Genomic DNA, 5872 nt, shown 5'->3' with positions numbered 1-5872 from the left:
CGTTATATTCAAGAATCTTGGGCTGGAGGTGAGTGTTGGTTGCTGAAATGAATTTGATTAGTACACTCGGACAGCTCAAAGGATAAGGTACGTTATATGTGCATTGAAAGTCGACGTGTTTGAGCAACATTCGCTCAATCGACTAATGAATTTCAGTTATTGAATTGATTGATGCTTTGTAACTTATATAATGATGAAGTATGAAGTAAGAATGTGTATTAATGAAATGATGCATTTGGCTATGTGAATGTATTGCTGTAAATTATAGTTCATTATATTCCTTGAGACTTACTAAGCATAAAATGCTTACCCCGCTGTTTTGGCTCTTAGTTTTCTAGATTTCGCCGAGGCAATCGGATTTGGGATCGTTGAAGTCAAGTCATCCACACTATCAAGCCTCCATTTTGGTATAAATTTTGTTTGAACTTGAGATGGCATGTATAGGACTACCCCTTGTTTGTTAAATATGTTGTAATGTAAGTATGTACGTACGATGCGAAAATGGCTCTAAAAAGGAAGTATGAACTTAGACTAATTGTGGGTTGTATGTATATATTTTGTGTCATGATGTGGCTATGGCTTGAAATGAGAATGTTGGTCATATGATCAGCCATTGGCACGGTTAAAATGATCATATATGAACCTATGTATGGTAAGGCTAGTTGAATCATGGAGACCACCAAATAGGTGAGTCCTATCTTAAAACAGATGCTGCCAGCTGCAGTGGCGTGAATGTGAAAAATCACCAAAATTCATAGGAATGGAATTAGATAGTGAATAAGCTATGTAAATGAACCTTGATGAGTCTATTTTCATATGGAAGAAATGAAACGGTCATAGGAGTTACAGGTTAAGAGATATTAAAGTTATTGTGAGACAGGGCCAGAATGGTTTCTGGGTTCCCTGTCGCAACTTTAAAATTCACTATAAATTATCCAAAAGAATTAGGAGATATATCTTATATGTACAGATTCCATTTTGAGTCTAGTTTCATTAGAAACAAACGACACCAGAATTAAAGCCCTGTACAGAGAGATATTCAAGTTATACCGCGCGAAGGTCGGAGCAGTCGATCCCTGTAACAGGGTAACTTTAACTAATAAACTGTACCAATTGGCCCGACCAAAAATCCTAGAAATAAATCCATGGATGGATATATGAGTCTAAATTCAGGAAAATTTACGAAACCAGTTTCCGAGTTTTGAAACTCGAGATATGATTTTAAGGCGACAGTGACGCAGTTTTCCAGCCTGACTGGAAATGTCAAATTGGTGGGCAAAAACATGTGAACTTGGTTTGTTAACCTCGGTCCCTAATCACGCGATGGTCTCGGGTTTGGGGTGTTACAATTTTATTGGTATCAGAGCCACGGTTTAGTCGATTCTAGGACTACCGTGATGTGTTTGGGGTCTAGCTATACATGCCATTAAATGATGAATCGATAGTGTGATGAATTCGACAATTTGACTTCATGTTTGTTTATAGCAATGGATCCCGATCCCAACCGAAGGATAGCGTGGGACCCGTAAACCGTTTGGCCCTGTCTCACGAGAACTTTAATATTTCTCAGATACTGCTCATATGGTCGCTTTCGTTTCATCCATATGAAAATAGATTCATCAAGGTTCAATTTCATAATTTACCCACTATTTAATTCTACTTCTACTATTTTTAGTGATTTTTCATTCATCTCACCGCCGCTGTCCGCAATGCCATCGCAGAGACTATGCCAATTTCATGAATCTTTCCTTGGCCTTAATCATCCATCATACATGACACAAATTGTGGCCACCTTGTCAAAATTAGAGTTTCTAAGACTCGTGGCTATAGGTTCTAGCATCCCACTCGACGACCACATAGGCCATTTTCACATGGCTTAAAGTTTACAACCCACAATTCGACAAAATATAATAGCCTATACATGCCAAATGTTCTTCAACAACGAAAACAATACCACAAGATTTCAGCCGGTGTGATGACTTCAACGACGGTCCCGATCACGCAAGCAATACGAATCCGAGAGACCTAAAATGGGTGACAAGAAAAACACCGAGTGAGTTTACAACTCAAGAAGTCATAAGCATTCATCAATCCATCGACATACACTACAACATGTACAGCAAACGAGGCTAGGTACTCATCCATATCGAATCTATACCATAATACCTCGGACCTTTCGGTCCAATCTCGCACTCAAGTCATACATCCACATTTCATATTCTACACAACAAGATAATCAAGCATTTTTTTACACATTAACTCATTTTCCAGCACAACCATACAATTTCAATCATCACATAGATTTAAGGCTTACCAATTCAACCCCAAGCATGGACGATTCTCTATTCATCATGAGCTCGAGGTACTTACCCGATCCGCTGTCCCGGATTAACTCGATAATGTCGCACACCTGCCAATTGTAATACAAGAGCATATAGTGAATCCGCACACTTAGTGCTATATATTTTCAGCTCGCACACTTAGTGCTATATAATTTTCAGCTCGCACACTTAGTGCTATATAATCAAACTCGCACACTTAGTGCTGTACAATTTTAAACCCGCACACTTAGTGCCAATCTTGTCACCGTGTCCATTTATACCCGCACACTTAGTGCCGAGACCAATACCTTATGCATTTCGCTGCCTTTATACACTCAACAATGGCATCATTCCATACACATAAATTGTAACACCCCTAACTTCGTGACTGCCGCTGTGTCGGACACTTAGAGGTTAACGCCAAAACCTCTCAAGGTACCAACTAATTTGTCATTTCCAGTCAGGCTGGAAAACCGCGTCACCGTCGCCTTAAAAATCATATCTCGAGTTTCAAAACTCGGAAACTGGTTTCGTAAATTTTCCCTGAATTTAGACTCATATACCCATCCAAGGATTTATTTTTAGAATTTTTGGTTGGGCCAATTAGTACAGTTTATTAGTTAAAGTCACCCATGTTACAGGGACCGACTGCTCTGACCTTCACGCGTTACAACTTGAATATCTCTCTGTACAGGGCTTTAATACTGGTGCCGTTTGTTTCTAATGAAACTAGACTCAAAATGGAATCTGTACATATAAGGCATGACTCCTAATTCTTTCTGGATAATTTATGGTAAATTTTCAAAGTCACGACAGGGGACCCAGAAACCGTTCTGGCCCTGTCTCACGAGAACTTTAATATTTCTCAGTATACTGCTCATATGGTCGTTTCGTTTCATCCATATGAAAATAGATTCATCAAGGTTCAATTTCATAATTTACCCACTATTTAATTCTACTTCTACTATTTTTAGTGATTTTTCAATCTCATCTCACTGCTGCTGTCCGCAACAGTTACTGCAGTAGACTATGCCAATTTCATGAATCTTCCTTGGCCTTAATCATCCATCATACATGACACAAATTGTGGCCACCTTGTCAAAATTAGAGTTTCTAAGACTCGTGGCTATAGGTTCTAGCATCCCACTCGACGCACCACATAGGCCATTTTCACATGGCTTAAAGTTTACAACCCACAATTCGACAAAATATAATAGCCTATACATGCCAAATGTTCTTCAACAACGAAAACAATACCACAAGATTTCAGCCGGTGTGATGATTTCAACGACGGTCCCGATCACGCAAGCAATACGAATCCGAGAGACCTAAAATGGGTGACAAGAAAAACACCGAGTGAGTTTACAACTCAGTAAGTCATAAGCATTCATCAATCCAATCGATACATACCACTACAACATGTACAAAGAAACGAGGCTAGGTACTCATCCATATCGAATCTATACCATAATACCTCGGACCTTTCGGTCCAATCTCGCACCAAGTCATACATCCACATTTCATATTCTACACAACAAGATAATCGAAGCATTTTTACACATTAACTCATTTTCCAGCACAACCATACAATTTCAATCATCACATAGATTTAAGGCTTACCAATTCAACCCCAAGCATGGACGATTCTCTATTCATCATGAGCTCGAGGTACTTACCCGATCCGCTGTCCGGATTAACTCGATAATGTCGCACACTCGGTGCCAATTGTAATACAAGAGCATATAGTGAATCCGCACACTTAGTGCTATATATTTTCAGCTCGCACACTTAGTGCTATATAATTTTCAGCTCGCACACTTAGTGCTATATAATCAAACTCGCACACTTAGTGCTGTACAATTTAAACCCGCACACTTAGTGCCAATCTTGTCACCGTGTCCATTTATACCCGCACACCTTAGTGCCGAGACCAATACCTTATGCATTTCGCTGCCTTTATACACTCAACAATGGCATCATTCCATACACATACATTTCCATTTACACATCAATTCATTTAAACACAATTGTGTATATATTATGGTCATTTACATCAACACCAAATATATGCTTAATGACTTACCTTATATTGGATGAAACGATTTCCAATCGACTACTCGATTATCTTTCCTTTGCCTTTGCTTGATTCTCCACCTCTAGCTTCTTGAGCTAAATTTAACAAATAAATTGGTTTTATCATTTGAGCATCGGAAGAGGAATTCAAGATGCCTAGCCAATATATAAATATCTACTCATTAGGCATCAAAGTCGATATGTACAAAAATCATGAATCTAACTCAACACCTTAGTTAGTATTCCTCTTAGCCAATTTTCTAAGCCAAGAATAGGCATCAATATGCTTGCCTCTAACCGAATGCATGCACACCAATTTCCCCTCATGTGGCGAATATGCATGTCCATGTTGAGGCCGATTATGCACTTAATACCACACAAAAACAGCATGCATTTTACTAACTAACGCATTACATATTGTAGCTCAATACACATCTCTCATGTACTACATAACCGAAAACATCATCCCAAGCAAATATATACCTTGAAATAGTATATATGTCATACCAATTCATCATGTGCAAACACATATTCAAAGCTCAAATCTTACCTACCATGCAACATGCATGAATCATACTTGTGGATATACCATGACCGAATACATCACAACACCATCATTTTGGTCATGATTAAGCAAAGAACTTAATGTCTCACTCAAAAATACTAAAAGAAAGTCCAAGAGCCATCAATCCCCATCACGTACACCATTAACAAGCTTCATATTTAACATGCAATGGCATTAACACAAAATCCACCTTGGCCAAATACCATTTCCATGGCATAACAAGGATTTGAACCATGGCTAACATGCACATCAAGTTAGCAACCAAAACAAGCATGAATCTCATGACACAACCTCAAACATACCTTAATCTTGATGCAAGTATAGCCAAATCCCTTCTAGTTCTCTTCTAAACCAAGCATGAAGCAAAAATCCTCCTTTTTTCCTTAGTATTTTTACCAAAGAAGAGAAAATGGATGAACAAAATTTTCTTTTTCTCTTCCACAATGCACGGCAAGGGGGGTTTCACCCACACACACACATTTTTTTTCTTTCTTTCTTTATTACCCATACTCATTTGTTTATTGTTTCTCCCTAGTGCACCAACAAAACATGTTTCATGACATGTTTAGCCCATGATTCCTTGTCATGGCCGCCACTTCATGTTAGGGGAAATTTGACATGCAAATCCCTTATTTTGCATGTATTATCAACTAGTCATCCCACATTTCCCCATCATACTTTCAATGTTTACTACTAGGCCCTTTCTAGTGAAATTCACATTTATAACTCTAAATCAAAACATCAAAATGTCACACATGAATTAACACATATTATAGGCATCAAAATAAATTATAAATTATTTTTATGCCTCGGTTTTGTGGTCCCAAACCACATCCCGACTAGGGTCAATTTTGGGATGTCACAAGAATAGTATAAATCACCATCCAATCCCGACTCAAATTCAATTTAACTT

This window comes from Gossypium arboreum, chromosome 3 (assembly GCF_025698485.1).
Source record: "Gossypium arboreum isolate Shixiya-1 chromosome 3, ASM2569848v2, whole genome shotgun sequence".
NCBI classification, from domain to species: domain Eukaryota; kingdom Viridiplantae; phylum Streptophyta; class Magnoliopsida; order Malvales; family Malvaceae; genus Gossypium; species Gossypium arboreum.
This window is presented reverse-complemented; position numbering follows the sequence as displayed.